This window comes from Trematomus bernacchii, unplaced genomic scaffold, assembly GCF_902827165.1.
Source record: "Trematomus bernacchii unplaced genomic scaffold, fTreBer1.1, whole genome shotgun sequence".
Lineage (NCBI taxonomy): Eukaryota > Metazoa > Chordata > Actinopteri > Perciformes > Nototheniidae > Trematomus > Trematomus bernacchii.
Window position 1 is genome coordinate 2,639,609 of NW_022987686.1, and position 19,856 is coordinate 2,659,464.

Consider the following 19,856-nt stretch of genomic DNA (forward strand, 5'->3'; position numbering starts at 1 on the left):
TATTAGGAGATGTGCTTACCAACAAAACATCAATGACGTTGATGATTGATCTGTTACTGCAGAAAGAGAAAACAAATATTGTTTGAAATATCAGATTTAGGATCCTACTCTTTATTATAACACTTTAATAGTCTTAAAAAATTACCTGAATGAAACAACATCTGTGATTTGAAGGACGAAGGGAATACCCTTTTGAAAACAGGTGTAAGCTGTAGAAACACAAAACTAAAACATATATTTTTTCACATAAACCTTTGCATTGGATTTAGAGCTTTTTACTTATTTATTTGACTTGATCTTTGTTGGTCTTTCATCAATTAATAATTCCTAATCATAGTGTGGTAACTGTGGAGTAGAATTCACATGTTTTGAGTGGGTGGACTAAAAAAGACGTACCTGATCCTTTATCATTGTAGCCCGAGCTTTATAAGCAGCAGAAGGATTCATCAAGTCATTGATAAATGTGTCTAGGACAGATCTGAAAGTCACCCTTTTTGTTATAAGGGCTATAGTAGTAGGTGCTGCCGTTTTAGGTTTAGCAGTTGTAGGTTCTGCTGTTTTAGGTTTAGCAGTTGTAGGTGTGGGAGTTGTAGCTGGGACTGGACTTGCTGTAAAAATAGATATATAAATATTATGTTAATATGTATCAGTGCCGAAACTAAAAGTAAAACGTTTCCTTTTTTGATGAAAAACCCTGGTGCCAGTTTTACAATAAGATCAATGATGAAGGGCTTACAAAAATATATTTCTTCTGAAGTTTCTTGGGAAAAAGTATTCTTACATCTGTTCAAAAAGTCATTTAAGTAGTGCTCATTAATTTTGTCTTTACCTACATTTTTTCCGTAGCTACATACTTTTGTTAGTAAATTATTGAAAAACCAAGCATGCGCAGCAAATGTTATTCAAAATGGTTTGGAAACGTATTGGAGAGAAACATTGTGTTGTGTATACTTACATATAACTTGGACTGAATCAGGATTTATGCTCATGTGTACACACTCTAAAGCCCCCCTTAATAATATGGCTATCAAGTCTGTTTGACATTATGTCACAGGCTATATCTACATCAAGTTTTAAGATACAGAAATGTCACTTGTGTCTCAATGTATTAACATGACTTCTGCTTCCATTTGTAAAGGCATACAAACATTACAATATGCTAAGTACATACATCAATAAAAAAGGTACGGTTCATGTAAAATAGAGCTTAAATGCACCATGGGAATTATTAGGATGATTACAGCATCATCAGTTTACACCAGACCACTTGGAGCTATACAGGATAAAAATGTATGTCTACCCTGGTTAAACAAATACCTGTATATGCTTCCCTTCTAAAAGCTTGAATGTATTAAAATACTGAGGTAAGCTTTTAGCATACCAATATCATATATGAGAAAAAAGTTACAGTAAATTAATAAAGGAATATAAGCATTGTTTTAAGAAGTCACAATCTTATAAGGATGTCAATATTGTACTGTCAGTCGGTCCAATCCTTTTGATCCAAACTCAAATAACCGAACAACTATTTTGGTAACAATCAAATTTGGAAGCCTGCTGACATGCTGATGATCCTCTGACTCTTACTGTAGCATAAGAGTCTTTTAAGTTAGACAATGTTACTGAACTACAGTTCCCAATAACTTTATTGTGGATTTGCAGGCATTTTGCACAGAGGAGTATTTAGTATTTACTTAATTAAGCTAAGTATTTACACTTAACTTAATGTGGCACTCCTTGTCTATTATCACCTTAATGGAGGGCTTTTTGAGTAATGACATGAATCAGATATCAAATCAAATCAAGTTTTATTTATAAAGCACATTTAAAAGCGATTTTTGGTCGAGCCAAAGTGCTGTACATGTAATAAAAACACATTACTACAATCACAATAAAAGACAATAAATTACAATATGACACCTTATTGAGATATTTCTGCATCTATATGGCCCAACAACAATGTGAAGTCAGAAAGACATCTATTAATCATCTCTTAACACTGTCATTGTATACTCCCTTTTTTGGTCTGCTGCTGCATGACGCTTTCACAATCCACTACTGCAGATTATAGTTAGTTTAAGTGTGCCAGTTGGTTAAGTCAAATTAATAAATCATATCAAAATAAATGTAAATGTAGCCCAATAAATGTAATTTGACAAAGGACTAGTTGGATATAGTCTTATATTTGGAAAATACTTTACAGTCCAAAAGAACAAAACCAGCAATGATTGAATTTGAGTGTGTTTGGTCACAATCCTCCTGTGATTCTTTTGCTGTCCTCTTGAGTACTAGAATACAAAGGCAATTAGACTATGTGTTGTCCTTTTCAATCAGCAACATAGAAAGAAGCATTGTGAGCATTTAATCCAATTTTAGCCAACCTGTTTGGCAGTGGTATCTAAGACTTGTCTGAATACTTACACCTGTTGTGTATCTGTAGCTTCAATGACACCTAAAAAATGATCCAACAAAGTCATCATCTGATTATCCCTAAGAAAATAAATAGATAAGTGATTTATATTGTAAGCTAGTGATTATGATGAAGTGTTTCCTTTAACAAATATAATCCATTATCATAAATAAAAATACTTTATTGACATCACAGAGAAGTTTGGTAAAATGACTGAGGCCCACCATTTTAGATTATAAAAATATAATATATATCCAAAATAAATATGGATATTTATATATATAAAAAAATATGGTTAATAATAATAATACATTAAAGCAATGATCCATTCCCTGTCAGTTAGTTTATCGATTCATTTGACATTTCTGCCTTAAGCCTGCACATAAACAACTTGTCTTTCCAAAATGATTGTCACTTTAGTTAATGCACACAACAAGCTGACAGCTGAGACTATTTCTTTATTCATTTAAACCAGGGCCATTGTGAATCGACATGCAGCCATTTTATTTCTGGAAAATCCTGAATAACTTATATATAACCATATTGAGAATAACAGATTGGAAGAAAAGGTTTTTAGAAACAATAAGACAGTGTTTGATTGTTTGTACTTATCTTCAGTGCCTTTAATGGAAGCATTTTCAACTTATTGAGATACACCTTGTTTTTATCTTCGGATGCTAAAAACATAACATATCTTTTGTGTTCCGATCATCAAGAAGACCTTGTTTTTTACAAAAATACAGGTAAGCTCACAGAATACACATAAGTTATGTATGATAATATAAAAAGATAGAAATAAGAAAAGTTACTGGATAATAATACAAGGCACTGTGTTCAATTTTAATGTTATATCTGTAAATTATATCTGCACAATAAGTTAAAATGTTGTTATATGTGATGCGTCTGATATACAATACAGTTATGTAAGGCTTTCTGTAATTGTATTTCACTTAACAGACATGAGCCCTGCACTATTGAAAGCTTGACAGTAGCCATGACAGCAGCACAAGGAAGGATGCAGTGATGAGACTCATCTTGTGGCTTACTCCATTTGAAACTTCTGTAAATGATGACAAAAGAAAAACAAAATATATTACTTGAAGTATCTCTTTTAGGTTGTGTTTTTTTGGTAAGGTAGTATTTCAAATAACTTACGTGCGCCATCCAAAAAAATGGAGGCAGGTTCAATATTGAAGGCTGTGATGCTTGAAGCTGCATCAGCCAAAATGTTTCCAATCTGAGTGCCACTAGGAACTGATGTGGATGCAAATTTAAGATTCATGGTGTTGAAGATTGATCCATTACTGCAGATAGAATTGAAGAGAAATGTATATTCTTAATCATTATAAATAAATTATAATTATTACAATTATGTTAAAAATATTATTTTCATGAATTCACAGTACAATATATTTAGATTGCAGTACATTTTAATAACATTAATAAATTACCTGAACAAAATCACCGTCAAGGAGCGGAACGAAGAAAATTGTCGTTGGTAAATAGGGTTAAGCTGCAAAAAACAAGCAAATAAATTATGTACATTTATTTTATTTGCCATTGACTTTTGTAATTGTGGTTTTTAATTTGCACCAACAAACACCATCCAATCATAAAACAATGAACAATCCAGCATCTTCTATCCAGTATAAGAAGCACCAACACTTCAATGTTAAATATATCTGAAACTTATCATTTTATTTAAGTTTTAAGATACATTTTATCTCATAACACAGGATATAGTAATTTGACTATGTCACCAAATGTGTTTGTTTTGAGGAGATTTAATCTACAAATTAAGATGGCTTATTGCAGGAAATACTAATACATTTAGTAAAACATTTCCAGTTAATTAGGATGCTTAGATTTCGCTCGGCTTCACCCTATCGACTTACTGTTGTCTCTATTAGTGAGGCTCGTGCTTTAAACGCTGCAGATAATCTATTCTGCAAATCGGTTGTGAATGTTTCTCCAGCAGATCGGAAAGTCAACTGCCTTATTATGACTGCTTCAGCAATTGTAGTAGCTGTCGTAGTTATAGGAGTCGTCGTGGTTGTGGTTTTAGTTGTAGCAGCCCTTGTAGTTGTGGTTGCAGCACTGGTAGTTGTAGTTGTAGTTGTAGCAGCCCTTGTAGTTGCAGTACTTGTAGTTGTAGTTGCAGCACTGGAAGTTGTAGTTGTAGTTGTAGCAGCCCTTGTAGTTGCAGTACTTGTAGTTGTAGTTGCAGCACTGGTAGTTGTAGCAGCCCTTGTACTTGCAGCATTTGTAGCTATATTTGCAGAAGTTGGGATAGCTGTCGGGCCTATAGTCCAAACAAATATGGACCAATGTGAAGAAATATGGTAAAATAAAAGATGGTATTCAAAATGCTTTCTTCTAAACAAAGTCAATCCACAGTGTAAAGGTTCTCAACACAAAATTCAAAGCTTATGTCTGACTGATGGATTGCCTTCAAACTATTCTCACTTTTGCGATGGCTGGGCCAGCAGCTAGTAACTATAGGTGCTAACAGCAGAAACATTGCTGACAGTGCCAACAGTGATAACTGCATTTTCAGACAAGAAAGAAAAATAACTTTAAATTGTGTTTCTTATGTTTGTAACAGTCGATGGTATATGATTGTGTATGCTCCATTTCGACCAAAACATTTATCAAATAAGAATTTTTGAAATTATTCCATAATTACTTCAATATTCAATGGAAGTTATGTACATTCTTATTCAAACACAAAGCAATTTCTGTTCTCGGATTCAACATGCGTAATTTTCAATCTACAGAAGTCAAACTGGATGCTGACTGGCTTCATATAAAACTGAAACAGAAATGTTTTTAAGAGGATTTGGTCATGAGTTAGTGCTTTTTGTTTTATTGTATTTGTTTCGTTTGTTTTGTCTTTGTTTGTTTCTTGTTGAGCTCTGAGTTTTGTGTTTAAATGTACCTAAATTGTGTTTTGTACAGTTTTGTTCATGTCATGGTTGTCTGGTTTAATTCCAGGTCCCTCTAGAGACTGGCATTGCATGTTGCCGTGGCCTAATGCTGTGGTGTGTTGTTTCGGTTCATGCTGTATGGTTTACAAATAAAACAAATAAAGATATTGGCTTTGTATTGTACAAATTTGCTAAATTTAAACCCCTTATTTGGAGCACAAAAATGAAACTTGGCTATTGTTATTTGCAGTTAGATATATTGATACTAAGTATTGAACAGACAATGTTAGACAAATCTTAGATAACAAAATGTCCTTGCTAAATGAAGGATATTGATTACTTACGAATTACTCGGATGGAGGTGACATCAACAGTGATGTTGAAGGTAATGTTTGGGTTGGAGAAAGCCTCTTCTAAGGTTTTTGCAACATCATCATCCTGTGGGATTTCTGCAGGTGAAGCAGTTTGATTGAACTCAAGCCCCACCTCCACTTGAGTATCAGTATCAGCTCGAGTTTTCGCCACAGCTTGACTGCATCAAAAAATAACATATTTTAAACCAAATTATATCAACATTGATAACTTTTACATATCTCTGATGAGTGCTTTTGTCATTCTTATGTTTGAAAGTTTGAATATAAAAACCCAGAAAGTATAAGGTGAGTTGGTCTCTCAAAATGTGAAACGTTACCTAAATGAAATGACAAACGAGCGTATGAAAAGAAATCCATATTTTGTCTTGTAGATTAAATCATACTGTGGGAACAAAAGCAACAAAATAAAGCAGTTAAAATAAGAATAGTTTCCAAATGAAATAAAAACAGCAAACTCAATACTCAGAAAAATAATAAGAATGAGAACTAACCACTATTACAACTCTGCTTTCAAGAACTTTAAACTCTGCACTGTTTTTGTCTCTAAGTTCTGGTACAAATGGTTCTTTCCACGGTTGCCACGACAACCACAACTGGTTTAGAAGCTGGAATTGTTGGTGATGCTGTTGTTGCTGTTGTTGCAGTTGATGCTGTTGTTGCAGTTGTCAGTGCAGCAGTTGTAGCAGCAGCAGTGGTTGGGGCAGCAGTCGTAGGTGAAGCAGTTGTTACAGCAGCAGTTGTAGGTGCTGCTGTTGTAGGCGCAACAGTTGTCAGTTCAGCAGTTTTAGGTGCTGCTGTTGTTGTTGCAACAGTAGCAGGGGCTGCAGTTGTAGGTGCAGCAGTGGTAGTTGTAGTTGTAGCAGCCCTTGTAGTTGTTGTTGCAGCCCTTGTAGTTGCAGTACTTGTAGTTGAAGTTGCAGCACTGGTAGTTGTAGCAGCCCTTGTACTTGCAGTACTTGTAGCTTTATTTGCAGAAGTTGGGATAGCTGTCGGGGCTATAGTCCAAACAAATATGGACCAATGTGAAGAAATATGGTAAAATAAAAGATGGTATTCAAAATGCTTTCTTCTAAACAAAGTCAATCCACAGTGTAAAGGTTCTCAACACAAAATTCAAAGCTTATGTCTGACTGATGGATTGCCTTCAAACTATTCTCACTTTTGCGATGGCTGGGCCAGCAGCTAGTAACTATAGGTGCTAACAGCAGAAACATTGCTGACAGTGCCAACAGTGATAACTGCATTTTCAGACAAGAAAGAAAAATAACTTTAAATTGTGTTTCTTATGTTTGTAACAGTCGATGGTATATGATTGTGTATGCTCCATTTCGACCAAAACATTTGTCAAATAAGAATTTTTGAAATTATTCCATAATTACTTCAATATTCAATGGAAGTTATGTACATTCTTATTCAAACACAAAGCAATTTCTGTTCTCGGATTCAACATGCGTAATTTTCAATCTACAGAAGTCAAACTGGATGCTGACTGGCTTCATATAAAACTGAAACAGAAATGTTTTTAAGAGGATTTGGTCATGAGTTAGTGCTTTTTGTTTTATTGTATTTGTTTCTTTTCTTTTGTCTTTGTTTGTTTCTTGTTGAGCTCTGAGTTTTGTGTTTAAATGTACCTAAATTGTGTTTTGTACAGTTTTTTTCATGTCATGGTTGTCTGGTTTAATTCCAGGTCCCTCTAGAGACTGGCATTGCATGTTGCCGTGGCCTAATGCTGTGGTGTGTTGTTTTCGGTTCATGCTGTATGGTTTAAAAATAAAACAAATAAAGATATTGGCTTTGTATTGTACACATTTGCTAAATTTCACTAATGTTAGGGTGCGCACAACAAAGAGAAGTTTTTGTGTTTCTGTTTGTGGGGTGAAGATCTGGAACAATTTGAGTGAAGAGCTAAAGGGATGTCCAAACACAAAACTATTCAAAAAGAGGTATAAAGACACAATTCTCACAAGGTACAGGGATGAAACTGCTAAACCATAACTGTTTGTATTCTTGTTTTGTATTTTATTTATGAATTTGTGTTTGTATGAATTTGTGTATGTACATATATATATATATATATATAAATATATAGAGACCATTGTCCTAACTTGCCTGTATATATTATATGAATGATTATATAAATTATTCAAGATTATAAGTATACGTTTATATTGTATGTTAACATATATTAAGATGTAAAAAAATAAAAATAAAAATAAAAATAAAAAAGGGAGAAGGGGTCGGATTAAATAAGTGTAAACTTCTTCTGACCCCTTTTCGGACGTGTAATTAGCTAAAGCTTTGTTGTTTATTGTTTATTGATATCAGACAATGATACTGCAGATTATTCAATTATTATTTAAATGTTTCGTTTTGTTATTGCATTCATTTGTATAGTACTGTATCATGTCTGTATCACCTTTTGTTTAATTTGTATTTTCTTTGGTTTTACACGCTCGAAAAAAAAAAATAAAAATAAACTAAACTAAACTAAACTAAATGTAAACCCCTTATTTGGAGCACAAAAAGGAAACTTGGCTATTGTTATTTACAGTTAGATATATTGATACTAAGTATTGAACAGACAATGTTAGACAAATCTTAGATAACAAAATGTCCTTGCTAAATGAAGGATATTGATTACTTACGAATTACTCGGATGGAGGTGACATCAACAGAGATGTTGAAGGTATTGTTTGGGTTGGAGATAGCCTCTTCTAAGGTTTTTGCAACATCATCATCCTGTGGGATTTCTGCAGGTGAAGCAGTTTGATTGAACTCAAGCCCCATCTCGACTTGAGTACCAGTATCAGCTCGAGTTCTCGCCACAGCTTGACTGCATCAAAAAATAACATATTTTAAACCAAATTATATCAACATTGATAACTTTTACATATCTGTAATGAGTGCTTTTGTCATTCTTATGTTTGAAAGTTTGAATATAAAAACCCAGAAAGTATAAGGTGAGTTGGTCTCTCAAAATGTGAAACGTTACCTAAATGAAATGACAAACGAGCGTATGAAAAGAAATCCATATTTTGTCTTGTAGATGATATCATACTGTGGGAACAAAAGCAACAAAATAAAGCAGTTAAAATGAGAATAGTTTCCAAATGAAATAAATACAGCAAACTCAATAAGAATGAGAACTAACCACTAGTACAATTCTGCTTTCAAGAACTTTAAACTCTGCACTGTTTTTGTCTCTAAGTTCTGCTACAAATGGTTCTTCCACGGTTGCCGCGACAACCACAACTGGTATAGAAGCTGGAATTGTTGGTTGCACTGTTGTCGGAGCAGCAGTAGTTGTAGGTGCTGCTGTTGTTGTTGCAACAGTAGTAGGGGCTGCAGTTGTAGGCGCAGCAGTAGTTGTAGGTGTTGCTGTTGTTGTTGCTTCAGTAGTAGGGCCTGCAGTTGTAGGTGAAGCAGTAGTTGTAGGTTGCACCGTTGATGGAGCAGCAGTAGTTGTAGGTGCAGCTGTTGTCGTTGCTTCAGTAGTAGGGCCTGCAGTTGTAGGTGAAGCAGTAGTTGTAGGTTGCACCGTTGATGGAGCAGCAGTAGTTGTAGGTGCAGTTGTTGTTGTTGCAACAGTAGTAGGTGCTGCTGTCGTAGGTGCAGCAGTAGTTGTAGGTTGCACCGTTGTCTGAGCAGCAGTAGTTGTAGGTGCTGCTGTTGTTGTTGCAACAGTTGTAGGTGCTGCTGTTGTAGTTGCAGCAGTAGTTGTAGGTTGCACCGTTGTCTGAGCAGCAGTAGTTGTAGGTGCTGCTGTTGTTGTTGCAACAGTAGTAGGGGCTGCAGTTGTAGGTGTAGCTGTAGTTGTAGGTTGCACCGTTGTCTGCACAGCAGTATTTGTAGGTGCTGCTGTTGTTGTTACAACAGTTGTAGGTGCTGCTGTTGTAGTTGCAGCAGTAGTTGTAGGTTGCACCGTTGTCTGAGCAGCAGTAGTTGTAGGTGCTGCTGTTGTTGTTGCAACAGTAGTAGGGGCTGCAGTTGTAGGTGTAGCAGTAGTTGTAGGTTGCACCGTTGTCTGCGCAGCAGTATTTGTAGGTGCTGCTGTTGTTGTTGCAACAGTTGAAGGTGCTGCTGTTGTAGTTGCAGCAGTAGTTGTAGGTTGCACCGTTGTCTGAGCAGCAGTAGTTGTAGGTGCTGCTGTTGTTGTTGCAACAGTAGTAGGGGCTGCAGTTGTAGGTGTAGCTGTAGTTGTAGGTTGCACCGTTGTCGGAGCAGCAGTAGTTGTAGGTGCTGCTGTTGTTGTTGCTTCAGTAGTAGGTGCTGCTGTTGTAGGTGCAGCAGTAGTTGTATGGTTGCACCGTTGTCTGGGCAGCAGTAGTTGTAGGTGCTGCTGTTGTTGTTGCAACAGTAGTAGAGGCTGCAGTTGTAGGTGCAGTTGTCGTAGGTGCAGCAGTAGTTATAGGTGCTGCTGTTGTGGTTGCAACAGTAGTAGAGGCTGCAGTTGTAGGTGTAGCAGTAGTTGTAGGTTGCACCGTTGTCGGAGCAGCAGTAGATGTAGGTGGCACCGTTGTTGGAGCAGCAGTAGTTGTAGGTACTGCTGTTGTTGTTGCAACAATAGTAAGTGCTGGCTGTTATCGGTGCAACAATAGTAGGGGCTGCAGTTGTAGGTGATGCAGTAGTTGTAGGTTGCACCGTTGTCGGAGCAGCAGTAGTTGTAGGTGCTGCTGTTGTTGTTGCAACAGTAATAGGGGCTGCTGTCGTAGGTGAAGCAGTAGTTGTTGGTGGCAGCGTTGTCGGAGCAGCAGTAGTTGTAGGTGCTGCTGTTGTTGTTGCAACAGTAGTAGGTGCTGCTGTCGTAGGTGCAGCAGTAGTTGTAGGTGCTGCTGTTGTTGTTGCAACAGTAGTAGGGGCTGCAAGTCGTAGGTGTAGCAGTAGTTGTAGGTGGCACCGTTGTTGGAGTAGCAGTAGTTGTAGGTGCTGCTGTTGTTGTTGCAACAGTTGTAGGTGCTGCTTTTGTTTTTGCAACAGTAGTAGGGACTGCAGTTGTAGGTGTAGCAGTAGTTGTAGGTGGCACTGTTGTCGGACCAGCAGTAGTTGTAGGTGCTATTGTTGTTGTTGCAACAGTAGTAGGGGCTGCAGTTGTAGGTGTAGCAGTAGTTGTAAGTGGCACTGTTGTCGGAGCAGCAGTAGTTGTAGGTGAAGCAGTAGTTGTAGGTTGCACCGTTGTCGGAGCAGCAGTAGTTGTAGGTGCTGCTGTTGTTGTTGCAACAGTAGTAGTTGCTGCAGTCGTAGGTGCAGCAGTAGTTGTAGGTGGCACCGTTGTTGGAGCAGCAGTAGTTGTAGGTGCTGCTGTTGTTGTTGCAACAGTAGTAGGGGCTGCAGTTGTAGGTGCAGCAGTAGTTGTAGGTTGCAACGTTGTCGGAGCAGCAGTAGTTGTAGGTGCTGCTGTTGTTGTTGCAATAGTAGTTGGTGCTGCTGTTGTAGGTGCAGTTGTCGTAGGTGAAGCAGTAGTTGTAGGTTGCACCATTGTCGAAGCAGCAGTAGTTGTAATTGCTGCTGTTGTTGTTGCAACAGTAGTAGGGGTTGCAGTTGTAGGTGCGGCAGTAGTTGTAGGTTGCACTGTTGTCGGAGCAGCAGTACTTGTAGGTGCTGCTGTTGTTGTTGCAACAGTAGAAGGTGATGTTGTTGTAGGTGCAGCAGTAGTTGTAGGTTGCACCGTTGTCGGAGCAGCAGTAGTTGTAGGTGCTGCTGTTGTTGTTGTTGTTGCAACAGTAGTAGTTGATGCTGTTGTAGGTGCAGCAGGTAGTTGTAGGTGGCACCGTTGTTTGGAGCAGCATAGTTGTAGTTGCGGCTGTTTGTTGCAACCAGTAGTAGGGGGCTGCAGTTGTAGGTGCTGGCAGTAGTTGTAGGTTGCACTGTTGTCGGAGAAGCAGGTACTTGTAGGTGCTGCTGTGGTTGTTACAACAGTAGTAGGTGATGTTGTCGTAGGTGCAGCAGTAGTTTTGTAGGTTGCACCGTTGTCGGAAGCAGCAGTAGTTGTAGGTGCTTCTGTGTGTTGTGTGCAACAGTAGTAGGGCCTGCAGTTGTAGGTGCAGGAGTAGTTGTAGGGTGGCACCGTTGTTGGAGCAGCAGTAGTTGTAGGTGCTGCTGTTGTTGTTGCAACAGTAGTAGGGGCGGCAGTTGTAGGTGTGGCAGTAGTTGTAGGGTTGCACTGTTGTCGGAGCAGCAGTACTTTGTAGGTGCTGCTGTGGTTGTTGCAACAGTAGTAGGTGATGCTGTCGTAGATGCAGCAGTAGTTTGTAGGTTGCACCGTTGTCGAGCAGCAGTAGTTGTAGGTGCTGCTGTTGTTGCAACAGTAGTAGGGGCTGCAGTTGTAGGTGCGGCAGTCCGTTGGTAGGTTGCACTGTTTGTCGGAGGCAGCAGTACTTGTAGGTGCTGCTGTTGTTTGCAACAGTAGTAGGGCTGCAGTTTGTAGGTGCGGCAGTCGTGGTAGGTTTGCACTGTTGTCGGAGCAGCAGTAAGTTGTAGGTGCTGCTGTTGTTGTTGCAACAGTAGTAGGGGCCTGCAGTTGTAGGTGCAGGAGTAGTTGTAGGTGGCACCGTTGTTGGAGCAGCAGTAGTTGTAGGTGCTGCTGTTGTTGTTGCAACAGTAGTAGGGGCTGCAGTTGTAGGTGTGGCAGTAGTTGTAGGTTGCACTGTTGTCGGAGCAGCAGTACTTGTAGGTGCTGCTGTGGTTGTTGCAACAGTAGTAGGTGATGCTGTCGTAGGTGCAGCAGTAGTTGTAGGTTGCACCGTTGTCGGAGCAGCAGTAGTTGTAGGTGCTGCTGTTGTTGCAACAGTAGTAGGGGCTGCAGTTGTAGGTGCGGCAGTCGTGGTAGGTTGCACTGTTGTCGGAGCAGCAGTACTTGTAGGTGCTGCTGTTTTTGTTGCAACAGTAGTAGGTGATGTTGTCGTAGGTGAAGCAGTAGTTGTAGGTGGCACCGTTGTCGGAGCAGCAGTAGTTGTAGGTGCTGCTGTTGTTGTTGCAACAGTAGTAGTTGCTGCTGTTGTAGGTGCAGCAGTAGTTGTAGGTGGCACCGTTGTTGGAGCAGCAGTAGTTGTAGTTGCTGCTGTTGTTGCAACAGTAGTAGGGGGCTGCAGTTGTAGGTGCAGCAGTAGTTGTAGGTTGCACTGTTGTCGGAGCAGCAGTACTTGTAGGTGCTGCTGTTGTTGTTGCAACACTAGTAGGTGATGTTGTCGTAGGTGCAGCAGTAGTTGTAGGTTGCACCGTTGTCGGAGCAGCAGTAGTTGTAGGTGCTGCTATTGTTGTTGCAACAGTAGTAGTTGCTGCTGTTGTAGGTTCAGCAGTAGTTGTAGGTGGCACAGTTGTTGGAGCAGCAGTACTTGTAGTTGCTGCTGTTGTTGTTGCAACAGTAGTAGGTGCTGCTGTCATAGGTGCAGCAGTAGTTGTAGGTGGCACCGTTGTTGGAGCAGCAGTAGTTGTAGTTGCTGCTGTTGTTGTTGCAACAGTAGTAGGTGCTGCTGTCGTAGGTGCAGCAGTAGTTGTAGGTGGAACCGTTGTTGGAGCAGCAGTAGTTGTAGGTGGTACCGTTGTCGGAGCGGCAGTAGTTGTAGGTGCTGCTGTTGTTCTTCCAACAGTAGTAGGGGCTGAAGATGTAGGTGCAGCAGTAGTTGTAGGTGGCACCGTTGTCGGGGCAGCAGTAGTTGTAGGTGCTGCTGTTGTTGTTGTTGCAACAGTAGTAGGTACTGCAGTTGTAGGTGCAGCAGTAGTTGTAGGTGGCACCGTTGTTGGAGCAGCAACAGTTGTAGGTGCTGCTGTTGTTGTTGCAAGAGTAGTCGGTGCTGCTGACGTAGGTACAGCAGTAGTTGTAGGTGGCACTGTTGTCGGAGCAGCAGTAGTTGTAGGTGCTGCTGTTGTTGTTGCAACAGTAGTAGGTGCTGCAGTTGTAGGTGCAGCAGTAGTTGTAGGTGGCACCGTTGTTGGAGCAGCAACAGTTGTAGGTGCTGCTGATGTTGTTGCAACAGTAGTAGTTGCTGCTGTTGTAGGTGCAGCAGTAGTTGTAGGTGGCACCGTTGTTGGAGCAGCAGTAGTTGTAGTTGCTGCTGTTGTTGTTGCAACAGTAGTAGGTGCTGCTGTCGTAGGTGCAGCAGTAGTTGTAGGTGGCACCGTTGTTGGAGCAGCAGTAGTTGTGGGTGCTGCTGTTGTTGTTGCAACAGTAGTAGGGGCTGCAGTTGTAGGTGCGGCAGTAGTTGTAAGTTGCACTGTTGTCGGAGCAGCAGTAGTTGTAGGTGCTGCTGTTGTTGTTGCAACAGTAGTTGTAGGTGGCACCGTTGTTGGAGCAGCAGTAGTTGTAGGTGCTGCTGTTGTTGTTGCAATAGTAGTATGGGCTGCAGTTGTAGGTGCAGTAGTAGTTGTAGGTTGCACTGTTGTCGGAGCAGCAGTAGTTGTAGGTGCTGCTGTTATTGTTGCAACAGTAGTAGTTGCTGCTGTTGTAGGTGCAGCAGTAATTGTAGGTGGCACCGTTGTTGGAGCAGCAGTAGGTTGTAGTTGCTGCTGTTGTTGTTGCAACAGTAGTAGGTGCTGCTGTCGTAGGTGCAGCAGTAGTTGTAGGTTGGCACCGTTGTTGGAGCAGCAGTAGTTTGTAGGTGCTGCTGTTGTTGTTGCAACAGTAGTAGGGGCTGCAGTTGTAGGTGCGGCAGTAGTTGTAGGTGGCACCGTTGTTGGAGCAGCAGTAGTTGTAGGTGCTGCTGTTGTTGGAGCAGCAGTAGTTGTAGGTGGCACCGTTGTTGGAGCAGCAGTAGTTGTAGTTGCTGCTGTTGTTGTTGCAACAGTAGTAGGGGCTGCAGTTGTAGGTGCGGCAGTAGTTGTAGGTTGCACTGTTGTCGGAGCAGCAGTACTTGTAGGTGCTGCTGTTGTTGTTGCAACAGTAGTAGGTGATGTCGTAGGTGCAGCAGTAGTTGTAGGTTGCACCGTTGTCGGAGCAGCAGTAGTTGTAGGTGCTGCTGTTGTTGTTGCAACAGTAGTAGTTGCTGTTGTTGTAGGTGCAGCTGTAGTAGGTGATGTTGTTTTTGGAGCAGCAGTAGTTGTAGTTGCTGCTGTTGTTGTTGCAACAGTAGTAGGGGCTGCAGTTGTAGGTGCGGCAGTAGTTGTAGGTTGCACTGTTGTCGGAGCAGCAGTACTTGTAGGTGCTGCTGCTGTTGTTGCAACAGTAGTAGGGGCTGCAGTTGTAGGTGCAGCAGTAGTTTGTAGGTTGCACCGTTGTCGGAGCAGCAGTAGTTGTAGGTGCTGCTGTTGTTGTTGCAACAGTAGTAGTTGCTGCTGTTGTAGGTGCAGCAGTAGTTGTAGTGTGGCACCGTTGTTAGAGCAGCAGTAGTGGTAGTTTGCTGCGGTTGTTGCAACAGTAGTAGGGGGCTCAGTTGTAGGTGCAGCAGTAGTTGTAGGTTGCACTGTTGTCGGAGCCGCAGTAGTTGTAGGTGCTTGCTGTTGTTGTTGGCAACCAGTAGTAGTTGCTGGTGTGTAGGTGCAGCCAGTAGTTGTAGGTTGCACCGTTGTTGGAGCAGCAGTAGTTGTAGTTGCTGCTGTTGTTGTTGCAACAGTAGTAGGTGCTGCTGTCGTAGGTGCAGCAGTAGTTGTAGGTGGCACCGTTGTTGGAGCAGCAGTAGTTGTAGGTGCTGCTGTTGTTGTTGCAACAGTAGTAGGGGCTGCAGTTGTAGGTGCGGCAGTAGTTGTAGGTGGCACCGTTGTTGGAGCAGCAGTAGTTGTAGGTGCTGCTGTTGTTGTTGCAGCTACATCAGCAGTTGTCGATACCACTGTTATGAAAACATTAAATATCACCCACACTGGTACTTTTAAAGGGGGGGGGGAGGCAGGTAAATAGCAGGTACATAGCAGGTAAACAGCAGGTAAACAGCAGGTAAATAATTGAATCAACACAGTATTTGTGTTTCAGTCCATCCCATATATGCAATTCCCTTTTCGGACTCCATCATGCAGACCCATTTCAATATACATATTTTTGAATTGGCAATCTGCATTGGATGATGTGGGCATACTTCAAAGAGTAAAGTCAGTATTACCAATTGAACCCATTTTCACTCCAATACTTTTTGCTGATAAGACAGTTTTTCCCTCGGCAAACTTTACCCTCATTTTGGAGTGTAATTCAGTTTCTTTCCCAAAAAGCCCACTACAGCCAAACAATGACGCCTCTGGAATTCTTGTTTGTCTTAGAAGGTTAAAAGTAGAAACTCAGGTTAGATTTGCCATTACCTATCATGATTTAAAAGTGAAACTGGACACTGATGTGTTTTTTTAAGGCAAGGCAAGTTTATTTATATAGCACCTTTCAACACAAGGTAATTCAAAGTGCTTTACAAAAATAAAAGACATTAAGAAAATGGCATTTAAAAACAGTCATTAAAAAGCAAAGATAATAAAATAAACATTAAAAGAAAAAATACATGAATAAAAGTTTACAGTGCAGTTTAAGATGTGAATAGCTCAATTAAAAGCAGCGGTAAAAGGAAAGTCTTCAGCCTGGATTTAAAAGTAGTAAGAGTTGCAGCGGACCGGCAGGTTTCTGGTAGTTTGTTCCAGATTTTTGGAGCATAATAACTGAACGCTGCTTCTCCATGTTTAGTTCTGACTCTGGGGACAGAACGTTGAAATGGGAGATTTGATATGGGCCTATAATTGTTCATTACAATTGCATCTAGATTATTCTTTTTTAAGAGTGGTATAATGACTGCAGTTTTGAGGGCCTGTGGAAAAATACCTGAGTGAAGAGACTTGTTTACTATATGAAGTAGATCTGTGGCCATGCAATGAAAAACATTTTTGAAAAAGCCTGTTGGAATAATATCAAGGCAGCAGGAGGAGGATTTTAGATGTACTCCAGGTCTTTATCATTAATCTGATGGAATTGTGTCATGGTGTTTGAATTGATTTTAAGTGAACACAGGGACAACACATTTGCTGTACCTGATGCAGAGGCACTGACTGCTTGTCTGATTTTCTAAATGTTGTCAGTGAAGAAGGAGGAAAATTCATTGCAGGCCGTGGTGGATAAAAATTCAGAGGCTACTAACACTGGGGGGTTTGTTAGTCTGTCGACAGTAGCAAACAAGGCACGTGCGTTGTTTTTGTTTTTGGCAATGATGTCAGAGAAGAAAGACTGTCGTGCATTTTTCAATTCCAAATTATAAAAGCCAAGTCTCCCTTTATAGATTTCAAAATGAACCTGGAGATTTGTTCTTCGCCACCTGCGTTCAGCTTTTCGACACTCTTTTTTCTGTTTTCACGGTCATGGCCTTTCTCCATGGAGATATGTTCTTGCCACTCACCGCCTTTACCTTAGTTGGAGCAATGGCATCTATAACATTTTTTTATTTTTTATTAAAATGATCTAGTATTTTCAGTTAAATATCGCTTTGTGGTTACCTCTTTTTGAACATTTTTGTGAACAGAAATAGAACTCTCAAAGAAAACAAAGGAATGATCAGAGAGTGCAACATCAGTCACCACAACCTCAGAGATATTCAAACCCTTTGAGATAATTAAGTCCAGAGTGTGCCCCTTATTATGCGTGGGCTCCGTCACATGCTAAGTCAGTCCAGAGTTATCAAGAACACAAAACAGTTATTTAGCCCCTCCTGGGGGTTGTCAACATGGATGTTAAAATCACCAACAATGACTAGACGGTCAAAGTCAATACACACTATAGACAGCAATTCAGTAAAGTCATAAAAAAAAGCTTGCACAGTATTTGGGTGGTCTATAGATATTTAGGAACAGAGCTAGAGAGGAGCATTTCAGCTGAAGGGCCACATATTCAAAAGAAGCAAAGTTCCCATAAGATGTCTTGCTGTATGTGTTTACTGACATCTGTATTGAAGGGAATCATTGAACAAAATAGCAACTCCACCTCCTTTCTTATGCATTCTTTCCTGACTGATAAAACTAAAGTTGGGAGGGGTTGATTCGATAAGAAGAGCTGCGCTGTTATTTTGTTCACTCCTAGTTTCCGTTAAAAACGTAAAATCGAGATTGTGCTCAGTGATGAAATCATTGATTAAAATGTGTTTTCCTGCCAAAGACCTGACATTTAATAAAGCTAGTTTAAGTTTGTTAGTTTGTACACACTATTAGTCAGATTTTTTGTGACAAGCTGTGGCTGGCATGGAATCACTGCTAAATTTGATAAATTCACACAAACGTTTGAGCGCTTCCTGTTTCTAAGCTGATTCACCGCTCTTACTCTATTACCTATCAACACAGATATTGGCAAAGCTACTGGCAGGCAGGGAGAGTTTCTAATAGTCATAGTTGTAATGACCGGTTTTATCATGTCTCGGTGGGATATGGTACTGAATTGTCAGGTCTGTTTAGCAGTGTAGACAGCATGGAAAATGTTAGCAGCCAGAGCACGGCTACCCTGTGAACTGGGGTGGAGGCCATCTCTGCTAAAATAAGAACCCTGCTCCCAGAAAATATTAAAATTGTCAATCATTATCAAGTTGTTCGTGGAGCATGCCGACTGCAGCCATGTGTTCAGGCTGAGCAGCCTGCTAAAACGCCCCACGCCTCGACGGAGAGAGGGGATCGGCCCGGAGATAAAAACAGACTTGTTGCACTTCTTAAGCGATTTAAAGAGAGTGGTCAAATCGGGCTTAAGTACCTCCTATTGTTGGCATGCCGTGTTGTTTGTGCCAAAGTGGATAAAGCAATATTGGACAATGAGCTGGCAAGAACTCCACCTTATCTACATGTTATATCATCTTTTAATAAAATAAACAAACAGTATGAAGTACCTTCAAAGTAATCAGTTTATTATCACACTTACCTATTAGAATCAGGGCGAGTGATATGATCCGTTTGATACCCATCCTGTTTTTCTTTTAATCTATAAAATCAAACGATACATAGATTTACCAACAGAAGTAGCAAGTAATGCTATACTATATATATATACTGCTATAATGATACCCAAACCATCCTAGGGGAATTGGTTTGATAGAACAATTATTTTCCGCAATTATTATAATATAATAATATTTCCTTAAAGTAGAGCAGAGATTATTTACAATAAGTATTGTGACAATGAAAACACAAAAGAACGCTCTCGGTCACTAACACTGAGACACACACAAACAAAGTTAATAACTGTACAGAAGTCTACATATTTACTTAAACATGTACTTACCCCAAATGAAAAGATAATAAAATGGGAAAGAGTTTATCCTCCTTTCTTTTAAATGTTGTATTATTTCCGTGTCTTCAAATATAGTCCGGTTCAACGTCTGGGATATTGCAAACCTCACCTTCTGTGAAGGTTGACATCTATCAAGGGTTTATATAGGAATCAAATAAAAGCCTTTGAAACGTCACACATTTTTCGAAAATGTTGCATCCCACACATTCTCTATCATATGATCTTGTTTTGTTCATTTAAATGAACAAAACAAGATCATATGATAGAGAATGCTGTCTTTTAATCTTGTCAGTTTCTGGGCCCAGTGTCATAACTATACTAATCTCTGTCGTTACTTCTGCATTCCATCAACAGTATGTGAATGTGTGGCGGAAGATAACGACAAACAAATAAATATAGATTTCTAGTGACATGGTAAAAAAGCAGGTAATATGCAAGGGAAAAAAAGAATAGCATATTTTGTAATTGCCATTCATTCTTCTTAGTTATAAATAAAGAGGCTTTTAGTTTTAGATAATGAATCAGTAAGGACAAGCAAATTAAAGACTGCGCTGACTTCTTATGTCAACAAATGGAGCAGATTGCAGTGACAGCGCACTTATAACACCGCGTTCGTTGTGCCTTTGCTGCCAAGTATGATCGGTGCAATCAAACAAAAAATGTTTTCTGTATTGGCCGCAGACGGTGTTGGGCAAAGTTTGCATCAAGTGCTTACCTACACAATCATGTAACTATTTTGTTCTTTTATTTGCCTGACCAGAAAACAGTCACACCTCCTCTTGAAGACATTTTGCCTCCTGCTATCGACTTCAGGTTCACATTAGGTAAGCCCTTGAGTGTGTCAGACTAAAGTTGTTGTTTCAGAGGTTAATTCAAGACGTGTTATGTTTACATTCTAATATAATCAGTATCAGGTAAACGTACCCATTTCTATTTTTTGAATCACAGATGGGATGGAAATGTAAACTATGCAGCACTAGTGTCAC

The 19,856-nt window shown here is 40.0% G+C and overlaps 1 long non-coding RNA gene across 1 annotated transcript; it reads right to left on the bottom strand.

The window, feature by feature from the left end:
• Positions 1-15,330: 15,330 nt before the first annotated feature.
• On the bottom strand, positions 15,331-19,074 carry LOC117488043. Its single transcript, XR_004556494.1, has 3 exons — positions 18,862-19,074; positions 18,502-18,561; positions 15,331-15,469 (listed from the first exon to the last, which is right to left on the bottom strand). It is a non-coding gene; the product is annotated as an uncharacterized LOC117488043 (long non-coding RNA).
• Between the last annotated feature and the right edge of the window lie 782 nt (positions 19,075-19,856).